Raw genomic sequence first — 24,660 nt, forward strand, 5'->3', positions numbered from 1 at the left:
GCAGGGTTTTAAGGGCCTTACAAAAGGCTAAAAGGGTTGGGATGATTGTAATCTCCGAAGGGAGAATGTTTAATAACAGATTATCAGATTAAAAGGGTTGGAAGGGACCTTGTAGGTCATCTAGTCCAAACCGCCGGCCAAGCAGGAGACCCTACACCATTTCTGACAGATGGCAGTCCAGTGTCTTCTTGAAAGCTTCCAGTGATGAAGCTCCCATAACTTCTAAAGGCAACTTCTGTTCCATTGGTTGATTGTTCTGACTAGCAGAACCGGTTCGGTGACGTCATATCGTCACCTCTACCGGCTCGGGAGAACCGGGCCGAACCAGGAGGAACCCACCACTGAAGGGCATGATACTCTGAAACTACTACGGGTAATTTTGAATTTATAATCATTCATTTAATGATCTTTTGAAGTTATAACAGCACTGAGAAAAAGTGACTTGCAATTGGTCCTCAAACTTGGAATTGTTGTAGCATCCCTATAGTCACATGATCCAAACTTGTGTGTGCTTGACAACATGTGGGTACTTATGGCTCAGTTATTTCTGTGAGTTAATGGATAATAATTTGCCAGGATTATTTGTTAGTCACAATTTACTGGTTTATCAGTTCTTGGTTACAGGAAGGTGTTTGTAAGCACCTACCAGTGGTGAAATGTAAAATTTGTTACTACCGGTTCTGTGGGTGTGGCTTGGGGGGGTGTAATGTGACTGGGTGGGTGTGGCCAACTTTTTTTTTTTTAACTTTTAAAAGCATTTTTTCGGCTGAAGAGGTTGTAGAAAAAATGCTTTTAAAAGTAAAAAAAAAAAAGCCTCTGATGATCGCGTGGCTCAGCTGGGCATGGGGGGGGCAGGGATTTTTGCTACTGGTTCTCCAAACCACCCGCTGCCATCGCTACCGGAGATCCAGTCCAAACGGGGAGCATTTCACCCCTGACCTACACAATATCCTGTGACACCAGTGAAAATATCTAAACTTTGATTTACCTCTTTTTCAGTTGCCTTTAATAATTTCAAGCGTCAGGATCCATCGATTCTCGCCTCAGTCCATAATAGCTTTATTCTTAAGTGTTTCCAGTCATCAGCCCGTTTTTCTACATCTATAATGAATTATTAATTCTTGTGGTTCAGGGAGCAGCATCCACACCCAGTCAGTATAATCCTGAGGTAATGTGAAACACAAGATGATGTTATCACAATATTTCTAATCTTATATATTTGTGTAATGATTTCTGATACAATTTTCTACAGCACCACATTGGTATGGTTTTAATGTCACCATGAAAATAACAGCCTTGACAATATATTGCCAGTGTGTTGCCTTTGCATTTCGTTATTGTGTCTGGACTGCCTGATTTTTCCAAACATCAGGATGTTCTCTAATGACTCCTGCCTGCACATTATGCATCCAAAATATTTAAGATTGAGGTTTTATATTAATGCTTCCAACTATTTTATCTTGTATTGAATGACTATTGGTCTAAGATATTCTCAACAATTTTGTCTATCACAACAATTCAAAGACATCATTTTTTTTTTAATTCAGCCAGATGGTCCAGCATTTACAGGAATATATTAACACAGAGTGAGATGGAGGGCATATACATCTAATAAATACATAAATAGTACCATTGCACACAATTTTGTGTAGATTTACAGGCTATTGTGAGTTCTAGTTCACTCCTAAACATAAAAGCCAGCAGAGACTTTGAACTAGTCTCTCTTGTCTCTTTCTCCTCTCTCTCCCTCCCTCCCTCTCCCTCCCTCCCCCCTCTCCCTCCCTCCCTCTCTCCCTCCCTCCCCCTCTCTCTCCAACCTACCTCACAGGATTGTTATTGTGGAGAAATAACAAGGCAGGAGTTTGTATGCCATCTTGTATCCACTAAAAATAAAGGCAGGGTAAAAAGCTAATCAATAAATGGCCTTGACAATATCACAAATGTGTGTGTGTGTATGTATGTATGTATGTGTATGCATGTATATATATGTATATATGTATATATGTATGCTTTCTTCTTTTATCGTAGGTTTTGTGTGTATTTTTTTTCAACCGGGTATTTTCCTACGTAATCCAGTTTGCAGCCATAGCTCAGTGAAATCACATCACACACATATATATATGCATATATGTGGTGTCATGTCTAATTACAAATGTATACTATTTTATTAGTGATACTCAATTATTGGGCAAGATATGGATTTACTTTGTAAAATGCCTAGTGAAATTATTTATCATGCCACACTATATTCTGATGTTAAGTGTTTTCGTAATGAGTACCAACGCATTAATAACGTCAAATAAAGCTTAAACAATGCATAAATTAACTCAATACTTAATTCATTAATATATGTGTGAGTGTATACACATACATACACACAGATTTAAATTAGAGTGATAAAAAGGCATAACAAAACAAAATACCAGACATCTAATTTACGCACCTCCCATCTTCCTGTAGGCGTGGCCTCCCATCACCAAACCCCGCCCACCCCGGTTGAGCACCTTCCTCCAGGACTGCTCTGAGCCTTCTTTCCCTACCCGCCCGCATCAGTTTTCTCTATCGCTATTGGCGAGAGCAGCAGCCAATCACGCAAACCGAAGCTCCCTCCTCCTCTGCGATGACCTTCCTCCTTCCCCTTAGTTTTCGCCTCGCTCCTCGTCCCCCTCCCTCCTCCGCCTCTTTTTGAAACGGGCCGCGCTGATTGGCCAAGAGGAGAGCATAAGGGGCGTGTCCCGGAGGGACGAGGCTAGACGAGGCTAGACGACAGTGGCGACAGCAGCTGGAAGATCGAGCGCACCTGAAGGGAGGGGTGAGTGCGCATGTGCGATATGCAGTTGCTCCCCTTTCCTCCAAAATAAATAAATAAATAAATAAATGAGAGGGGGGTCGTCTGAGTGTTTCTCCCCTCTTTAGGGACAAGTTTGGGGGGGGTGATATTAAGGCAAGTGGGAAGGGAAGTTTTTAAAGTCATTCTCATTCTACAGAAATGGGGGACTTCAAGACTGCTAAGCTGTGCCTGGGGGTGGGGGGGGGAGGCATGTAACTTAAAAGCCAAATCCCCCACCCCACCCCGTCTTGATGTGACAGTGGCTAATTTGTACTCTCCTAAAAGGGAAGGGAAACCTTCAGACTTACTTGGATCAGATGAGAGAGAATAAAGGCTAATTTCCCTGCTTCCCAAAGAGACTAGGGGTGAAAATAAAGGCTGAATTGCCCCCCACCCCCATCCCTTGACAAGGAGGGGACTATAGAGGGATCATCACCTCCCCCCTTGGATTTAAAGGGGGGCTCAAATTCTTCTCTTCCTTCTTTTTAGAGGAGGGGTCCAAAAGATATGGAGGGGGAGAAAAGCAAAATGTACCCCCTGGTTCTAATATGCCGGTGGTTTTAATTCAAATATTGCTTCATCTGATAGCATGGCGGAGAGCTTTTGAGTTTCTCCCTTCTTCGTATTTACCAGTTAGAGAAAGGGTTAATAGTCACTCCTCTGCCTTGAGAGAGGAAGGGGGTCAAGGCTGAAGGTGAATTGCTCCCCTCTTTTTCCTCCTCTTGAGTTGAGTTGGGGAAGGGGGCTTGAATTTATGGTTTCTAAACTTGTGTGTTTTGCTGTATGTGTTGTTGAAAGTTGACCTTTGTGTCTGCAACAAGCCACTTTCCTTATGCCCCACATTCCCATCCAGGATAGAGAGTTCAATCTAAACAATATATAACTAAATTAGGGGGACAATTATCCTGTATCTTCTTTCACACGCACCCCAAAAATAAGGCAGAGAAGGAATGAACTTGTTGAACTGCAGTGCAATAGATAACTTCCCCTCTTTCCTTCTTGACTTAGTATACTTGATTTGAAAGGTGGGGGGATGACAACAAATGTTTAAAATGTGGGGTCCTTCCCACCTCTTTCCCTTCTTAATGGGGTTTTGTGTGGGGGTTAAGAATTAAAAGGGTTTCTATTGTCTTGTTCCTTTGGCTAAAAAACCAGTGGAGGCTGCAGGTTAGCTCCTCCCTTAGTTGAAGGGATAGAGGGTTGAAAAGCTTAAATCTGACCGCATTCATTTGAGAAGGAGATGAAGGATCAAAGTTTAATTCCCCATTCTTTGTGGTTGGGAAAAGCTTAAGGTTAATTGACCTCTTGTTTAGAAGAACAGCTGGAAGATTGAGTCGGGAAAGATGGTTAATCTTCCTGTCATTTTTTTAAAAGCACCCGCTCCAAACATTTGAGGATAAAGAAAGTACCCCAATCCCTAAATAGAGAAATCTGCACTAACCCTGCTTCCCACCGTCCTGTCCGCTCCCATAGGGTTGCTCTCCTCAGGGTACCGTAGACCAGGCAATGCTATCTGGCGACGCCCAGGGGTAGGGCGTTCTCCGTAGGCGCCCCTACCCTCTGGAACGAACTACCCACCGAGCTCCGGACAGCCCCGGATCTCCGCTCCTTCCGTCAAGGCCTGAAGACTTGGTTATTCCAATGAATGGGCTGATTCTGATCCTAGGGTTTTTATTATTTATTATTTTAATCTGGTTTTAGTGGGGTTTTATTATTGTATGTTTTTAACCTGTGTTCGCCGCCCTGAGTCCTTCGGGAGAAGGGGGGCATATAAATTCTGTAAAATAAATAAATAATAACACACTGTATAGCACTTTCCACATAGTTTTAAGAAAGTGGTTGTTGAAGTACATAAAATTAAAACAACTGCTTTTGTAAGTTTTGGTGGAATCCTATTATATTGGCTTTCTTTTTCAGTGTTGCAATTCACCACCACTCCTAAAATCCATATTAGTATACCCCCCTCAGTGGAGAATTAGTCTATCCTTCAGTGGTATTTTGTGAACAGAAGTATTCTTATCTGTAGCTTCCCTTCTCTCTGTTTTTTTTTTTCCCTCAGAAGAGTTCAGTATTTCATTTTTTGAATCGATCATCTGAAGTTAGGGTGAATAAGAGTAGCTAGTTTGATCACAGTGAGCTTCAGAGGTGATTAATCTTTACATCATGCTGACTTTTTTTTTATTTTATTGAAATTATTTTTGGATGAATTATTGTCATAACGATTGGAAGAAGCGAATAGTGAATAAAGTTGTCCCAGTTATCTCAGAATAGTGAGAAAGAGGCTTGGGGCTCTCTTAAACCTGTTGATAGGGGAATCTTGACTTGACAAACCAAGAATGAAGCCTACAAATTTGGAATAAGTTTTTCCTTCTCTTCTCTCTATGTCTCTCCCCTTCCCTCCATCCATGTGAAACCGTTTGAATTTTCTGTTTTTAAGGCAGGAAAAGATACCGTGTATTCAGTTGGTGAAACATCGGTTTTTATTTGTACAGGTTTGCTCTTAGTAATTCTGGTATCCTCCCTTCCCTCTGTCAAAGATAAAATTTACACCAATCGGAGCCTGCAGCACTGGAATAGAAAGACCAATGGTTATTCAGTGAAAATTGGTTTTTTGGCTGCTGAAAAGAACGGCAAAGAATACATGAATACAGCAGCCGCAGCCCTGGTGTTTTTTGTAAAACTTTCTTTTAGCTAGGGCCGTTAGCTCCCATTGGTAATGCTGAGAGTTATTGCCAACCATAAAAAACAGCTGCATGAGTGGCCACTTGTATAAAACAGGGGTCTCCAACCTTGACAAAGCTGGCTGAGGAATTCTGGGAGTTGAAGTCCATAAGTCTTAAAGTTGCCAAGGTTGGAGACCCCTGGTATAAAGCACCTTCCTGTATTTCAGAAAAGAGGTTAGGGTACAACGGAGCTTAGTAAAATGGGGCTGCGACAAATCAAATTTAGGGAAAATTTCCTCCTTTCCCATCTCCCTCTTCAGGCTATCTTGCATTGGCCTAGACATTTTTCTTCTTTTCTGTCACAGTGTGACAGGGGTGTGTATGTATGTACTTTCTTAAGCGTAGAGAAGATAAGGAATGCTATTCCCTCTATTGTTGGAGATAAAGCTGGTAGCTGAATCAGCTGATGAAGCTCTGGTGTTACGACTTTGACTTTAGTTGGCATGTGATAAAAATCTAACTTGCTAGGTTTAGGGGTTGACACACACAAATGCAATTTTTATTTTCTGCAGAAATCCTTGTGTTTAATTTTCAGATTGTTGTTGGTGATTTGGCTGTCAAGGAAGTCTTCATGACTGACATTGATATAAGCCTCAGTCAACAATGCTTGAAAACGATATGTTTTAATTAGCTACAGAGGTTTAAAACCTTCTGGGAAACTTTTCTGTTGTCGTGTGCATTTTGGTTGCATGGTTTAGATTTTCAATACTGAGAATCTGCAGATGTTTTAAAAATTATTCCTACATGGGTAACATTCTGAAACATTGTTTTCCTCTTGTACAATGTTTTATATCTCTCCCGCAATTGTATTCAGTAGAAACAGGTTATTTTAAAGGCTTTGATTTTCACAGAGGTGGGGTAGTTAGACCTGACTAAACTCTTAGTCTTCTTGTATTGTTCATGGGACAAACTGAGAGCAAAATATGCTTAGCTGCACGATGATGAACACAATTTTTGAGCAGTGTTTTGAATTAATTTGCCTTTCGCATCTGAATTATGAATTAACTTGTTGAGCCGCATTGCAACATTCCACTAATTCTACTACTGGTAGTCCTCGACTTACCACCGTTCATTTAGTGACCATTCAAAGTTGCAATCCGACTGAAAAAAGTGACTTGTGACCCATTTTTCACACTTAATGACTGTTGCAGCATCCCTGTGGCCATGTGATCAAAATTCAGATGCTTGGCAACTGGCTCGCATGGGGTCATGTGATCAGCTTTTGCAAATTTCTGAGAAGCAAAGTCAAGGGGGAAACCAGATTCACTTAACCATGTCCCTAACTGCAGTGGTACACTTAGTAAATGTGGTAAGAAAGGCCGTAAAATGGGACAAGATTTATTTAACAAATGTTTTACTTAGCAACAGAATTGTTTGGCTCAATTGTGGTCATAAGTCGAGGACTACCTGTATTGCTTGTTGTGGGAAATCCAGATCTTGAGCATTCCCAGCCAATTTCTATCTAGTCAGGAAAGAAAATCCCATTATTTCTCTAATAATTAGCTCACTGATAATTTAAAACAGTTCCTTTTAATAATTTAAACAATACAGCCAAACAACTAATAGAGGTAGATGCAAGTGTTTTGTATTGACTCACCAGTATTACAATAACAGTATTATAATAACAGAGTTAAAATCAGCCTCAAATATAAGATCTAGCAAGAGCATTAATTAAGCCTTAGTTAAATCACTGATAATTGCCAATCCATTTGATGTACAGGTAGTCCTTGATTTACAACTACAATTGAGCTCAAAATTTCTGTTGCCAAGTAAGAAGGACATTTAGTGAATTTTGCCCCATTTTATGACCCTTCTTACCACAGTTCTTAAGTGAATCACTACAATTGTAAAGTTAGCAACACGGTTGTTAAGTGAATGTGGCTTCCCCATTGACTTTGCTTGTCAGAAGGTTGCAAAAAAGGATCACGTGACGCTGGGACACTGCAACCGTCATAAATATGTGTCAGTTGCCAAGTGTCTTAATTTTGATCAGGTGACCATGGGGATGTTGCAATGGTCATGTGAAAAACAGTCATAAGTCACATTTTTCAGTTCTTTGTAACTTTGAATGGTCACTAAATTAACTGTGGTTAGTTGTGGATTACCTGTACTGTCTAGCTTTCCCGTTGTAAACCGGAGTGATGAAAAGCGGATTCTAATAAACATCCAGAGGGTATAAATTGCACTTCTGATGAACTGACTGACAAGAACTATATATAGGAATTTACACTTATCTTTTCTAGGAATTGCAGCTATTGAAAAGGCTTACTTCTCCCCTTTTCAGTTCATTCTCAGTTTTCTTTATTACCATGTTGGCTTGTCTGGTTTAGGCATTGATTTCGTAACCATACCAGGTTAATTCTTTTTGTGTTCCTGACTTCAGGAAGGTTTATTTATCTTTCCTGTTTTCTAGGTGCGACTGTTCTGTGCCTTTTGATTGCTTTCAGTTGTTGATTCTCGGGGAGCGATTTCTACATACCTCTTCCCAAAACTTTCAAACGATTCGAATGTCAAACAAACTGTTCTTGTCCTGAAAGTTTATATAGATGTTGTGGAAGCAAAGGTTATTTCCACACTGAGAGGTGAAATGGAAAAATTTTCTCAACTAGCAAAAATTTGGGTTGGGGTGGGAAAAGAGGTGCCAACTGGAGCATTTAGCAGCTGGACTCTCTGCAAGAATTCCAGCATGTAAGAAAAAAAAAAATTACAGATCGTATTGAATATTTACCAGAATGTGTAACTAATGTTGAAAATGAGCTTGCAAAAATTACTCATCTACAGAAATACTTACCAGCTCAGGCCTGCATCCCCTTCTAAGCGGAATGAAGGCAGGACACTCTTCTTCCAAGCTAGTATGCTATCCACAAAAAAGCAAAGTGCTGCAGTTTGGTTTAGTGCAGAGCTATCAAACTCAAAGCCTGCAGGCTGCATCTGGCCCTTGGGGTGCTTAGATCTGGCCCGTGGGGCCACACTGGAGGCAGCGAAGGACCAGCCTGCGGTGCCCCTGCCAGCAAAAATGGAGCTCAGGAGGGCCGCGCACAGCCCTCCTGAGCTCCATTTTCCCCAGCAGAGGGTTGCAGGAAGCCGTCACAGCCGAAAATGGAGCTCGTGAACCCATTTTCGCTGACAAAATGCTCAGGCCACCACAGGCATCCCCGACACGGGTGACGTTGAGCTGGCCATGCCTACCCTGGCCATGTGCACCCCGGCCCCTGAGGTCAAACACAACACTGATGTGGCCCTCAATGAAATCGAGTTTGACATTCCTGGTCTAGTAGTTAAGACACCAGGCTAAAAAGTGGGAGACTGTGAGTTCAAGTCCTGCCTTAGCCGTGAAAACCAGTTGGGTGACTTTGGGCCAATCATCGGGAGACTTGGACTTCTAGTCCTGCCATGGGCATAAAAGGCGCTGGATGACTTTAGGCCAATCATTCTAGGAAAAATGAGAGTTCTAGGCTTGCCTTAGGCACGAAAGCTTCTTGAGAAATTATGCGCCAGTCCCTCTCTCTCAGCCCAACCCACCTCCACAGGGTTGTTGTTGTGGGGAAAATAGGAGAAGGAAGGTGTGTGGGATATATTCACCACCTTGTAAAAATAATAAAGGTGGGACATAAATAATTTGGTACTTCATTTATTCACGTGCTTGGATTTCTTTATTCCTGTGTTGATCTTTATCTGAGTTCCCTCCCACCTTCACGTTGTGTAACTCCTATGTAACCAGGTTAAAACCAAGACTGGGGTTACTAGATACTGGGCAGAGCAAGTCCTGCCTTTAATCTCCTCAGGTGAATTTGAATTCTGATTTTTTTTTTTTTTTAAAAGAAAACTTTGGGACACTTGCAGTGCTGTGGAGAACCAGCAATAACATGAACAATAAAAATCTGTGAACAATAACATGTTTGCTTAAGGAATGGGGTGGATAAACTGATTCTAAAGCAGGGTGTTTCACCCTTGGCAACTGTAAATCTGAAAGTTGCTAAGGTTGAGGAATATTGTTCTAAACCAAGAGTGTCAAACTCGATTTCATTGAGGGCCGCATCAGGGTTGTGTTTGACCTCGGGGGGGCCCAGGGTGGACCTGGCCAGCTCGACCTCACTTGTGTTGGGTGCGCATGTGATGGCCTTAGTGCTGTACCAGCGAAAACGGGCTCCCAAGCTCCATTTTCGGCTGTGACGGCCTCCTGCAACCTTCTGCTAGTTAAAACGGAGTTCAGGAGGGCTGCGCGTGGCCCTCCAGAGCTCCATTTTCGCTGACAGAGGCGCCGTGGGCTTGTCCTTCACTGTCTCCAGTGTGGCCCCGCAGGCCAGTTCTAAACACCCCACGGGCCAGATCTGGCCTGCAGGCCTTGAGTTTGACAGCCCTGTACTAGACCAAACTGGAGCACTTTTTTGTGAATAGCACACTCCTCATGGCCCGAGCAGTCTGCCAGAGAAAACGGGCTCCCAAGCTCCGTTTTTGGCTGCAACGGCTTCCTGCAACTCTGCCAGTGAAAATAGAGGAGCTCCGTTTTCGCTGACAGAGGCACCGCAGGCCAGTCCTCTGCTGTTTCCAGGGTGGCCCCACAGGCCAGATCTAAGCACCCCGTGGGCCAAATCCTGCCCCCGGGCCTTGAGTTTGACACCCCTGTTCTAAACCAAGCTTTAGATCCTTGGGGCAACCCTCAGTTAGTGCCGTCTTCCACTGATTAGGAATTCTGTGAGTTTAAATATAATTCTTTCCTCCCAATTCTCCCCCCCCCCCACAATTACTTCCCCATGTAGTAATTAATTAGACTAAGAGTTAGTGCATGACCCGTGCTCACTTAATGAACTTCCATAGCTAAGGGTAGACCTTAACTTGGACCTAATCCAGTCCTTCAATATTTACCAATCCCCTGGCATTCTCTTCAACATAATTGTTTACATATGGCATTTTAAAAGATGGGTAAAATTGTTGGAATTTTGAATTCATTCTCGTAGGGCAGGAGTGGGGAAACCTATGGCCTTTTTATGACTTGTGGACTTCAACTCTCGGGATTCCTGAGCCAGCCATGTTGGCTGATGAATTCTGGGAGTTGAAGTCCACAAGTCATAAAGGGGCCATAGTTCCCCACCTCTGTCGTAGGGATGTGCCCCTAAATATCAATAGTGTGCTGAAAGAATACTGAATGGTTAGCAGAACGTCCCAGTGGTGGAATTCAATTTTTTTTTCCTGCCTGTTCTGTGGGCGTGGCTTGGTGGGCGTGGCAGGGGAAGGATACTGCAAAATCTCCATTCCCACCCCACTCCAGGGGAAGGATATTGCAAAATCCCCATTCCTTCCCCACTCCTGGGGGAAGGATATTGCAAAATCTCCATTCCCACCCCACTCTGGGACCAGCCAGAGGTGGCATTTGCTGGTTCTCCGAACCACTCAAAATTTCTGCTACCAGTTCTCCAGAACCTGTCAGATCCTGCTGGATTTCACCCCTGGAACGTCCCATTATAAAGATAACACGTCTTGGATACAGACTACTGTAGGCCCTGAACGCTAACAGACTTTCATTGAATTTGAAGTTGAAGTAGTATATTAAGACGTTTATAAGAATAGAAAAGTTTTTCTTTTATCTAAACCTCATTTTAAAGAGAGGGACTCACAAGAGAGAGTGTGAAGGATAGGATAGTCGTCTTTTGTTTTTTAAACACATTCATTTATAGTAGTGAAAAACAATACAGGAAGTGTGTAAAGACCCTTCTCCTTATTTTTTTTTCACTAATTTGCTTTCAGGTCAAACAACTCAACAGATGCAAAGCGAGGATGCAGTCTCCCACAAAACATGCATTTTCCCTTGAGGTACAAGCACTCCTTGACTTACAACCACTATTGAGGCCAAAATTTCTGTTGCTAAGCGAGACAGTTGTTAAGTGCCCTGTTTTAAGACCTTTCTTGCCACGGTTGTTAAGTGAAGCACTGCAGTTGTTAAGTTAGCAACACAGTTGTTTGAAGTGAATCTGGCTTCCCCGTTGAGTTTGCTGGTCAAAAGTTCATAAAAGGGGATCATATATACCCCGAACACGGCAACCATCATAAATATAAGTCAGTTGCCAAGCATCTGAATTTTGACCATGTGACCATGGGGATGCTACAGCGGTCATAAGTGTGAAAAACAGTCATAAGTCACTTTCTTCAGTGCCGTTGTAACTTCAAACAGTTATTAAACGAACGGTTGTAAGTCCAGGGCTACCTGTATTTGAAAAATATTTGACACCCCCCCCCCCAAAAAAAGATGAAAATTTATTCTTTCTCATTCTAAAGTATAGGATTCAGAACTGGGATCCCAAGTTATAGAAATTGATGGTTTGAAAAAAAACAGGAAGAGCATGTTGGCAGTGGAACCAATGAATCATAGAGAGTGGGCTTACTTTCACTGGAAGTATTCAGGCGAAGGGTAGAACCATCTGCTAAGGATTCTTGAATTTGGGTTACTCATCTGAGCAATGTATTGGATTCAAAGTTTAGATCGGTGGCTTTCAAACTGGCAAGTTTAAAGTATGTGGACTTCAACTACCAGAATTCCCCATGTTGGGGAATTCCCCATGTTGGGGAATTCTGAGACTTGAAGTCCACATATTCTAAAGTTGCCAAATTTGAAAAAAAAAACAAAAAACAGTGGCCTAAATGGCTCTTTTCAATTCTAGGTTGCTGGATTTACTCAAACCTGAGCTGTAGTATAGACCGAAAGATTGTGATGTCAGAGCCTGCAGGCTGTTAGGTATAAAGCAATATCTATTTATGATTGCAGAAACGTTCTTTTTTTCTTGAAAATCTGAGATAGCATGAAGTTCACCAGGATTTTATGGCAATCTACGGCAGTGTTTTTCAATCTCGGGAACGTTAAGATCAGTGGTGGGTTGCTACCGGTTCGCACCGGATCAGGGGAACCGATAGCGGCGGTGGCAGGAGGCTCCGCCCACTCGCCCGGACATCTCTGCACATGCGCAGAAGTGTTGCGTGCGAGCGCGTTGTCCACGAGCGAACTGGTAGCGACGGGATTTGAAACCCACTACTGGTTAAGATGCATGGCGTGCCCAAAAATGAACTTCCAGTTTCAGCCAGCTACTCTTCCGGGTTTCTGGCGCGCATGCATGCAAGACGATCAGCTGGCTGGCACACATGTTCATATAGGAAAACGAAAGACCAGCTCTTCCAGTTTCCAGCACTGCCGCATGCAAAAAGGCCAGCTGATCATCACACGCGCATGCGCACCAGAAACCCGGAAGAGGGACAGGCGACGCCGTGTGTGCCAGGCGACATGGCTCCGCGTGCCACTTCAGGCACACGTGTGCCATAGGTTCGCCATCACGGATCCATAGTAAATTGGTAGGTTTTCTGCAACTAGTAGTGAAATATAAATAACCTTTCCTCTTTGATGTTCTGAGCTGATTTGAAGAATGTGTCAGGCCATTCTGTTTCTGTGCTCAATTTTATCCTAGAATCTATGTCTCAGCTGGTGTAAGTGTAATCTGTCTTCTGCAAGTCTTGTCATTTGCCGTTATCAGATTGATGCATAAATATGAGATTGTAATAAGGTGTTGCTTTTGCTCTGCACTGTGCTTTTTAGAAGAGCATTTAGAGGCAGTCCCTGTGCAGCGTGGTAGCCTAGTGATGAAAGTTCACTATGAAAGGTTGAGAGTTCAATCCTAGGTAGTGAGAGACCTTTATCTCCTAGAGCACAGACAAAAAACATCTGCTGAGAACTCCGAGTAGGCATCAGGAAGGGCATCCGGCCAGTAAAGACTCGGCTCCATCCAGTTGCCCTGACTGTATCCCAAATAGGGACTACAGGGAGTTTTTATTTATTTAGAGGCAGTCCCTAATATGATGCTCACAATGGTTTGTGTAGATGGGAATCATTCATTGAATGGTTTCTGGGGTGTAGTTTGGCTGTACTGTTAGGAGCTTACAGGTAGTCCTTGACTTAAGACTGGTTACTTAGCGACTGCTTGAAGTTTCAACAGACACCAAAAATATACTTACGACGGAGATTCGAAGTTCCAGTGACCGTGTGTCACCCATGGCGCATTCATTAATTCTATTCTGGGCACTGAGCAACAATTACAACTGTTTGCAGTGTCCCATGGTCACACAACCAAAAATTACAACATTTTTTTGCCAGAAACTGTTTACTTCTGGTTTCCAGCAAAAAATGCCCATTGCAGATAATGGGTTTGCTTAACATCCGTGGCATTCGTTTTACCGCCATGTTCACTTAATAACTGCTGCAAAAATTGTTGTAAAATCAGGTGTGGTCACATGATGACCCGCTTAATGACCCCTTATAATGTCATATAACCTTAATGACTTATAACCTTAACTCCAGGCTCAATTATGGTCATAAGTCGAGGACTATTGTGTTTAGTGCTGGGCTCTTTTTTTGATAAAGTAAAAAAATTTAGCAAAACAAGGAAGAAACATTCCCCAAACCTATGTTCTATCCATAGTTTTAAGTAACATTAGAAGACTTTCGGGGTAAGAACTTTAACTGTCGAAGCATGAAAACATGTTCAGGCAAAGCTCTTCAATATCTCTCTTACTGCAGCTTCTTCATCCCTGTGATTCTTCCCCAGTATCCTTTTTACCATTGCATTATTTTATAGCAGAATATTTTGTTGCCCTTTGCCTCTGGTTTGTGTATTTGTGTAATATGGTATTAGCAAATCGAAGGTGAATTATCCAGGTCAGGTGAGTTGCTTTTCAGTTAACCTGCCGAACAAGTTTGAAAACAAACAAATCTTTTTCTCTGAGTGATGACAAGTGTCATCACTCAGAGAAAAAGATTTGTTTGTGGTGTATCTCTTCCCCTTCCCTGCTAGCCTGGAATTGTCTGAGGTAACTTGCCTACGGACGGCCTTCCCCCCCTCCAGTTATACAAGACTCAGTTTCAACCTGTTGTATCTTCACCTATGACAGGAAGCCATGATTTTCTCTTACTGGAAGCCATATTATTCTATACTAATGGCAAATCATGTATTAGTGTGATAAACAATCCATTGTAATAATTGCCTTGGACAGTGATGGCGAACCTTTTCGACACTGGGTGCTGAAAAGGTGCAGAAATATCGCGCGCACGTGCTCGTCGGGGCCACACTCCAGGAAAGCCAAACCTCGGATTCTAGTGTGCATGCGCGGCCAATGATCAGCTGGCCGGCATGCATGCACAGGCCGGGTTTCAGCACTGCCGTGTGTGCGAATGGATCACGCTCCAGAAAAGCCAAACCTCTGGGGTCTAGTGTGCATGCGCACCCGACAATCAGCTAGCAGACGTACATGCACACACTGGTTTTCGGCACTGTCGCGCGCGTGAAGGACAGCTGATTATCGCCCACGCATGTGTGCCAGAAACCCAGAAGATAAACAGGCAAGGCCATGCGTGCTGAGCGACATGGCTTCGTGTGCCACTTTGGGCACGCGTGCCATAGATTCGCCATCACCGACCTAAGATGAATTATTTCAGAAGAGCTATGGTACTTATCATTTTTAGACTGTTGATTTTGGCCAGAAATCAAAAAGAATGGCTTTCTATTGGATCGCTCACAGGTGATCGATCAATATTCAGTCAGTGTTCATCAATTCTCACTTGATGAATATTTTAAAGTTACAGTAGGACCAGTAGGGCCTGGTGGCTCAGCAGACTAAAAGCATTGTGATTAACACCAGCTGTCTGCAATTACTGTAAGTTCGAATCTCACCAGGCTCAAGGTTGACTCAGCCTTCCATCCTTTCTAAGGTAGGTAAATTGAGGACCCAGTTTGTGTGGGCAATAAGCTGACTTTGTATAAATATACAAAAGTATGAAGGCTATTGCTTAGCGCATTGTAAGCCGCCCTGAGTCTCCGGAGAAGGGCAGCATATAAATCAAAAAATTTTTTAAAAAAAAAGTAACTTTACAACTGGTCCTCGCATCTAAGTCCATCGCAGCGTCCTGCAGTCATGTGATTACCATTTGCATGTTGTAAGCTTTACAAGCTAAATCAAGCAAGCTGAGTCAATGGAGAAGGCAGAAGTAAAATTGAAAAGTTGTGGTCATGTGACGTTTGGCTTAACAATCACATCGCTTGGCAACAGAGTTGTTGGTCCCAGTTGTTAAGTGAGGACTACCTGTATTTGTCTTTCCATTCAGGATTAAGTTATACAGGTAGTCCACGACTTACAACAGTTAATGACAGTTGCAGTATCCCCATAAGTTATGTGGTCAAAATTCAGACACTTGGCAGTTGACTCATATTTATGATGGTCACAGTGTCCTGGGATCATGGGATTCTCCCTTTGCAACCTTCTGACAAGCAAAGTCAATGGGGAAGCCAGATTGACTTAAAAACCATGCTACTAACTTTACAATTGCAGGGATTCACTTAACAACTGTGGCAAGAAAGGTCATACAATGGGGCAAAACTCACTTAACAAATGTCTCACTTAACAACAGAAATGTTGGGCTCAATCGTGGTCATAAGTCGAGGACTACCTGCAGTATAGTTATACAATCAGCAAATCACCAGATGCACAGTGTAACACCTTATGTCTCTCCAGATTGTGGAACAGCAAGTCTTCCATCTGCTGCTTCCCTTATTTCTGAGTTTTGGACGTACATACAAGGGAAAATAGAAAATTTGGGGGTCGCTAAAATATGTATGTATGTATTATGCATGTATGCATATATGTTAAATTTTAGCAGTGAATTAAAAGTAATAATGTTAATTAGCTTACAGTTGCAAGAAAAAGTATGTGAACCCCTTTGGGATTACGTGGAGTTTTGCATGAATTGGTCATAAAATGTGCTCTGAACTTCATCTAAGTCACAACAATAGAAAAACACAGTCTGCTTAAAATAATACTACACAAACATTAGATGTTGCCATGGTTTAATTGAACATAACATGTAAACATTCACAGTGCAGGGAGGAAAAAGTATGTGAGCCCCTAGCCTAATGACTTCTCCAAGAGCTAATTGGAGCCAGGAGTGAGCCAACCTTGATGACTCCAATCAGTGTGATGATATTGGATGTGTTGCTGACAGCTGTCCTGCCCTTTAAAATCACACACTTGTTTTGGGTTTACTGGTTTCAAGAAGCACTGTCTGATGTGAACCATGCCTTGCAGAAAAGAGCTCTCAGAAGACCTACGATCAAGAATTGTTGACTTGCATGAAGCTGGAAAGGGTTACAAAAGTATCTCCAAAACCTTGATGTTTATGTGTCCACGGTAAGACAGACTATCTACAAATGGAGAAAGTTTAGCACTGTTGCTACTCTCCCTAGGCGTGGTCGTCCTGTAAAAATGACTGCAAGAGCACAGCGCAGAATGCTTCATGAGGTAAAGAAGAATCCTAGAGTGTCAGCTAAAGACCTACAGAAATCTCTGGCACATGCTAACATTTTTGTTGACACATCTACAATAAGGAAAAAATTAAACAAGAATGGAGTACATGGGAGGACACCACGGAGTAAGCCATTGCTGTCCAAAAAACATATTGCAGCACGTTTGAAGTTTGCAAAAGAGCACCTGGATGTTCCACAGCACTACTGGCAAAATATACTGTGGACAGATGAAACCAAAATTGAGTTGTTTGGGAAGAACACACAATATGTGTGGAGAAAAAAAGGCACAGCACACCAACATCAAAACCTCATCCCCACTGTAAAACATGGCGGAGGGAGCATCATGGTTTGGGGCTGCTTTGCTGCCTCAGGGCCTGGACGGATTGTTGTCATTGATGGGAAAATGAATTCCAGAGTTTATCAAGACATTTTGCAGGAGAACGTACGACCATCTGTCCGCCAACTGAAGCTCTGCAGAGGATGGGTGATGCAACAGGACAATGACCCAAAGCATACAAGTAATTCAACAAAAAAAATGGCTTCAACAGCACAGAATACGCCTTCTGGAGTGGCCCAGTCAGAGTCCTGACCTCAACCCGATTGAAATGCTGTGGCATGACCTTAAGAGAGCGATTCCCACCAGACATCCCAAGAATATTGCTACACTTGAAACAGTTTTGTGAAGAGGAGTGGTCCAAAATTACTCCAGATCGTTGTGCAGGTCTGATCTGCAACTACAGGAAACGTTTGGTTGAGGTTATTGCTGCCAAAGGAGGGTCAACCAGTTATTAAGTCCAAAGGTTCACATACTTTTTCCTCCCTGCCCTGTGAATGTTTACATGTTATGTTCAATTAAACCATGGCAACATCTAATGTTTGTGTAGTATTATTTTAAGCAGATTGTGTTTTTCTATTGTTGTGACTTAGATGAAGATCAGAGCACATTTTATGACCAATTCATGCAAAACTCCACGTAATCCCAAAGGGGTTCACATACTTTTTCTTGCAACTGTAGCTTTGGGTTCTCCAACCACTTTTATGTGGCTTGTACAAGTAGTCCTTGATTTGTGACTGTAACGGAGCCTGGAATTTCTATCATAAGTCATGATGATCAAGTCAAGGCAGCCACGTAACTGGACCTGATTTCATTAATTCTTTTGTAGTGGCCACTAAGAGAACATTGCAGTTGTTAAGCGAATGCTGATGTTATTAAGCAAATCAATGTAACTGAGTGTCTTTTGACGGAAATTGGCTGAAAAGTCATAAATCGGTTATAAAAGTGAGCTGGTTGTCAAGCACCCGAAATGCAATCATATGATCTTGGGGGGCCTGTGTAGCCATCGGAACTCCAGAATCAGGTCATAAGTAGCTTTTGATGCATGTGTTGTAACTTTGAATGGTCACTAGGTGAGGTCTATGTGTACCTGCTTTTTCAAATTCAACTATTTGGAGTAATTCTTAACCCAGTAAGAGTTGCACACCTCTGTTTACACTGGCTAGCAAATTTTTCCCGGAATGTTTTGTAAGTCCTGCCACTGAATATTTATCCCTTTTGCAGATGTAGCAATTTCTTGATGGCTGGTAACTTCAGGGAATTATTTGCCGTGGCTACTTCTTGTGGCTTTTCCTCTGCAACCGAGTCCCTATATCCAGGATGGTGAACCTATGGCATACGTGCCACAGGTGGCACATGGAACCATATCTGTGGGCACACGAGCGTTGCCCTAGCTCAGCTCCAGCGCGCATGCGCGCACTGGCCAGCTGATTTTCAGGCCTTAGGGAAAGCCGTTTTCTCCCTCCCCAGGCTCCTAGAAAGGCTCTGGAGCCTGGGGAGGGCAAAAAACATCATTTTCTGTTCCACCGGAAGTTGGGAAACGGGCCATTTCTGGCCTCCGGGAGGGTGGGGAAGGCTGTTTTCGCCCTCCCCAGGCTCCTAGAAAAGCTCTGCAGCCTTGGGCAGGCCCACCATGCCAAAAGCAGTTGGAGCACAGGGGGGTCACGCACGCATGCGCAGGGGGGTGAGGCGCATTGAATTGTGGGTGTGGGCACACGTGTGCGCGACCTCTCCGCACTCCCCTCGCTTTTGGCACGTGACGGCAAAAAGGTTCGCCATCACTGCCCTATATACATACCTAAGAAGAATATACCGAATTAAAAGTGAAGGATTTACAAGTAGAAGATGATGTGTTGCTTTATGAATTTGCAATGGAGGCATGATGATTGATTTGATTTTTTTTTTAAAAAATGGATCTGGAAACAAGCCAAGTCCGTTTTGCCAGTAGGTTGATGAGGCCACTTGGGTGTAAGATAAGATTTGCTGTGAAATACATTTAATTTTTCTCTTCCTCTGTTTTTTTTTTTTTGTTTGTTTCTATCCTACCTTCTTTTAATTGCCTTTGCATGTTATGACCTATATGCTATTTCCTAAGAATACTTACAAACAGTCCCAAAATGTAGGCCATTTAACAGATGAAGCTGAGCAAAGGAAATATGGCTTTTATGTGCGTCGATAGGCAAGAAAACCTTTGCAGTAAAACCAGCACATCAAAAATCTGAACAGAACTAATTCTACTGAGGCTCTTCCTCGTAGCCACATTAATCTGTTTTCCTTCTGTCCTCGGCAATTTCAGGCAGCCTGTTTATTATCTCAATTTACATGGCAGCCCATCTCAAATTCATAACTCTGGGCTACTGACAATGTTTAAAGACACTTTTGTATTTAAACCTTCCGTTCAGTCGAATGTTTGATTCTCAGAGGCTGCCCGGAGAAGTAAGTCCCTGCGGTTTTCTTGGCAAAGCTTTTCAGAAGTGGATTGTCACTGTTTCCTCTTTAGGGCTGAGAGAAAGTGACTGGGCCATGGCAGGGGTGAAATGTAAAATTTGTTACTACCGGTTCTGTGGGCGTGGCTTGATGGGGGTGGGTGGGTGGGTAATGTGACTGGGTGGGCGTGGCCAACTTTTTTTTTTTTTTTTAACTTTTCAAAGTTAAACTTTTCAGCCTTCCATCCTTCCGAGGTAGGTAAATTGAGGACCCGGATTGTGGGGGCAATAAGCTGACTTTGTAGAAACACCGCTTATGGGGGGGCCAAAAGCCCTAATAAGCAGGTATATTCAAAAAGAATGAAGGCTATTGCTATAAGTGCATTGTAAGCCGCCCTGAGTCTTCGGAGAAGGGCGGCATATAAATTGAACAAACAAACAAACAAATAAATAAATAAAGCATTTTTTCAGATCCCAGCTGAGTTGCCTGATCGGCAGAGAGGTATAGGTATTAGGGGACGATTAATCCCCTAATCGTCTTTGTTGCTCTTCTCTGCACTCTTTCTAGAGTCTCAATATATTTTTTATAACATGGCAATCAAAACTGAATGCAGTATTACAAGTGTGGTTTTACCAAGGCATTATAAAGCAGTCTTAACACTTCACATGATCTTGATTCTATACCTCTGTTAATGCAGCCTAGGACTGCGTTGGCTTTTTTGGCAGCTGCAGCACATTGCTGGCTCATATTTATGTGATTGTCCACTAGGAATCCATGATCCCTCTCACAGTTACTACTATTGAGGGAGGTAACACCTATACTGTACCTGTGCATTTGGTTTTTCTTGCCTAAATGCACGGGTGGGCTGCTGGGTGTTCGCAGGGGTTCGGGAGAACCTCTAGCTAAGATTCTGTGCAGTTCAGAGAACCCCCAAATCCCGCTCCTGGCTGGCTCCTCCTACCCCACTCTGCCCCTCCCAGGAGTTCCTACGCAGCCCGTTTTAGATGCAGGTAAGTGCAGGGCGCGTGAGGAGACTTGGGGAGGGCAAAAAACGGGTCTGCCAGAAGTTCAGGAAGGCCTCCAGAGGGCCTCCGGAGCCTGGGGAGAGCGTTTTTGCCCTCCCAGAGGCTCAAGGAAAGCCTCCAGAGCCTGGGGAGGGCAATAATGCTCCCCTCCCGCTGTGGTGCAGGAGGCCGACTAGGCCATGCCCACCATGGTCATGCCCACCCAGCAACCAGGCAGAGAACCCCTTGCTAAAATTTTTGAAGCCCACCCCTAAATGTAGAACCTTACTTTTTTCTCCACTGAATTTCATTTTGTTAGATAGCGCCCAATGTTCAAGTCTGTCAAGATCCTTCTGTACCTTGGGCCTATGTTCTGGACAAACAAGAAAAAGTGAGAAGGAAACTCAAGATTGCCCCAACTTGATTCTCTTTGGTATAAGAAGGAGGGAAGAGGAAACACTGTCAGTTTTCCTGATATTTTTGGTGGCCAGGCCTTCCTGACCTGGCCTGCTTGGAAGGTCTGACACTGGATGACTTTATCGACAAATTGTTGGGCGGAAATATCTCAGCTGTTTTCCTGGTAGGGCATTCTTTATCCTAAAGAAGACAGCTGGTTGACAGCCAACTAACTCAGGTTAGAGAAATAAGAGTCAAATGACAATAAATATTGTCATTTGACAGTAAATAGTGTCACTCCATTGATTTTGGATCTGGATCTTTGAAACAAAACTCAAAACGTTTTCTATTTTCAGCATCTCATGCCGCTGCTTTTTTTCTTCAAGAAATAGCAAGAGATAATAACTTATGTTGTCAGCTTTCAGGAATGCATTGGACGTTTAAATAACACTAATGGCAGCCTTGGAAGGAAGTGTCAGAATTCAACAGCAACTTGACAAAATGGAATGAAACAACTAATTCTTTATATATTAAGATGTTCATTGTATAATGAAAGGCTTGATGACATCAGGATGGCTGCAAAACTATATTTTTGTGCCAGCATCTTCCAGAAGGCCTCTTTTGTAATAGTAGATAGAAAAATCAGAATGAGAATTGGAAATTACCTGGTTGTAAACCAAAGTGAATATCTACTGCAGTCCATATATTTGTGGACTTCGACTCCCAGAATTCCCCAGCCAGCATGGACTTTGTGGACAGAATGGACATTTGTGGACTTCAAATCCCAGAATTCCCTAGCCATGCTCCTAGCAAGTCCTTACAATTAGTCCTGGACTTACAATCGTTTGTTTAATGGCGGTTCATAGTTGCAGCAAAAAAAATTAAATTACAACCTGTCCTTGCAAATATGACTCGTACACCCCCTACGGTCACTTGATCCCAGTTCAAGCCCTTGGCAACCAGCTTGCACTTACAACTGGTTGCAGCCTTCTCCCAGTGGTCATGTGATCATGATTTGCAACCTTCCCAACTGGTTTTCCTGCAAAATATATCAATTGAGAAAGCTGGTTTCGCTTAACAACCACACGGTTCACTTAATGAGTGTAGTGAATTGCTTTACGACCGTGGTAAAATGGAATAAAATTGACTTACGACCACACTGGCTTAAGGCAGAAATTCCGATTCCAATTGTGGTCATAAGTCGAGACTACCTGTACATCTTTAAAGTTGCCAAGTTTGAAAAACACTGAATTAAGGAGTACTGTTATGGTATATAGATAGTCCTCAACTTACAACAGTTCATTTAGTGACCATTCAAGGTTACAACGGCACTGAAAAAAGTGACTTATGACCTTTCTCATAGTGACGACTTTAGTTATAGTCATGTGATTGAAATTCAGATGTTTGGCAACTGGTTCATATTTATGACGTTTGCTGTGTCCCCAGAGTCATATAATCACTTTTTGAGACCTTCTGACATGCAAAGTCAATGGGGAAGCCAGATTCACTCCACCACTGTGTTACTAACTTAACAACTGCAGTGGTTCACTTAACAACTGTGGCGAGACAGGTCATAAAATGGGGGAATGCTCACTTAACAAATGCCTCATTTAACAACAGAAATTTTGGGCTCAATTGTGGTCGTAAGTTGAGGACTACATGTATTTGTCCTGCTTATGGTCTTCCCTGTGGCCCCACCCCACACATGCTCACGCGGACCCCCGCATGAACCCACCCCCTGTGCATACACACATGGCCTTCTCATGTGCCCCGCCCCATGCATGCACATGCAACCCCTCCACATTCACCTTGTCCCCCGCGCATGCGCGGCAGAGACCTGAAGACCAGCAGGCGGGCGGCATACACACATGCGTGGCAGAGCTGAGCTGGGGCGATGGCTCACGTGCCCACAGAGAGGGCTCTGCGTGCCACCTGTGGCACGCATGCCATAGGTTCGCCACCACGGCCCTATACCAGTGGTGGGTTGCTCCCGGTTCGGCCCGGTTCGGCCGAGCCAGTAGCGGTGATGCTATTATGTCACCGAACCGGTTCTCTTTCTTCGGGAGCTGGGCCCTCCCGCCCCCGCGCTATTCCGACCTTATATTTCTTCTTTTTTCGCCCAGCTGAGAGGTGCGGCAGAGCGGATTGCCACACCTCATCTGGGCAGATTCGCAACGTGCTTGCGCAAAGTGCAAGTTTGGTGCGCAGGTGAGCGAAGTGAGCATGAGTGCAGTGATCACACGCAAAGCGCGCGACCGAAAAGGCAATTGCGCGCAAAGCGCGCGCACAAAGAGAACCGGTAGTAAAGCCGGTTAGAACCCACCCCTGCCCTATACCATTTCAGACAAACGGCTATCCAGTCTCTTCTTCAAAACCTCCAGTGATGAAGCACCCACAACTTCTGAAGGCAATCTCTTCCACTGGTTAATTGTCATCCCTGTTAGGAAGTTTCTCCTTAATTCCAGGTTGCTTCTCTCCTGCATTAGTCTCCATCCATTGTTTCTTGTCCTGTCCTCTCTGGTGCTTTGGAAAATAAGTTGACCCCCTCTTCTTTGTGGCAACCTCTCAAATACTGAAATACTGCTATCATGTCCCATCCCCCCCAGTCCTTCTTTTCTCTAGACTGGCCAAACTTCCAAATTATTTTCGTGTGCAAAACCTGAGAATGAAAGTCCTATTTTGTCTGATAGGAGCAAATTCAGCAGAGTTTGGGTGCGTACGAAGAGAATACCAAAAATATACAATTTAAAGGAAGGGCTGTTAAGACACCACTATTTAAACAGCCCCCTCCCACCCTTCCTCTGAAGTTTAATTGCAGCTGCCTTCTTGGGTTACTTTATTTTTTAGGTCAGGAGTGCTTGCCTAATCTCACTGGGACAGGCCGACGTAGACAAACAGCTTCTATAATCTCCACTTGGACTGGCCCAGCTTCAAGTAACAAGAGCCGCTTTGTTGATTTGTCAAACCACTGAGCGATTTACGAGGGGTTCCGCTTTGGAGAAGTTGGTTGAAAAACCTCTCAGTACAAAGCTGCATTCAAGCAAGGAAGGTATGTTTATTTTATTTTTAAAAAATTCCTATGCTTGCTTTCACATTTTGTTTCTTCATCTTGAATTATTGGGAGGTGCCTGTCTTCTGGGATAGGAAGGAATCATTAATGTATGATACAGGTAGTCCTCGACTTATGACCACAATCCAGCCCAAAAGCATTTATCTTGCTAAGCAAGACATTTGTTAAGTGAGTTTTGCCCCATTTTACGACCTTTCTCACCGCAGTTGTTAAGTGAATCGCCTGCAGTTGTTAAGTTAGTAACACGGTTGTGAAGTAAATCTGGCTTCCCCCATTGACTTCGTTTGTCAGAAAGTCACTAAAGGTAAATCACATTATCTCGGGACACTGCAACCGTCTTAATTAGGAGTAATTTGCCAAGTCTCTGAATTTTGATCATGTGACCGTGGGGATGCTGCGACAGTCATAAGTCGGAAAATTGGTCATAAGTCACTTTTTTCCGATGACGTAACTTTGCATGGCCATTAATTAAAATGTTGTAAATCTAGGACTTTCTGTATGCATTAAATTATTATCTTCATTTATTTATTTATTTATTTATTT

The 24,660-nt window shown here is 43.2% G+C and overlaps 1 protein-coding gene across 3 annotated transcripts in view; it reads left to right on the forward strand.

Moving 5' to 3' along the window:
• The first annotated feature begins 2,648 nt into the window (after positions 1-2,648).
• Positions 2,649-24,660, forward strand: part of SLC25A42 (solute carrier family 25 member 42) — a 47,529-nt gene continuing 25,517 nt past the window's right edge. Inside the window, exons 1-2 of one of the 3 annotated variants that reach the window (XM_034422585.3) lie at positions 2,649-2,812; positions 23,895-24,096. The gene's annotated coding sequence lies outside the window, so the exon portion shown is untranslated. Of the gene's footprint in view, positions 2,813-11,297; positions 11,365-23,894; positions 24,097-24,660 lie in introns of those variants that run through there. The other 2 variants (XM_060694744.2, XM_060694746.2) reach the window with 2 other exon arrangements.

This window comes from Pantherophis guttatus, chromosome 1 (genome assembly GCF_059756535.1).
Source record: "Pantherophis guttatus breed Tessera chromosome 1, ASM5975653v1, whole genome shotgun sequence".
NCBI lineage: Eukaryota > Metazoa > Chordata > Lepidosauria > Squamata > Colubridae > Pantherophis > Pantherophis guttatus.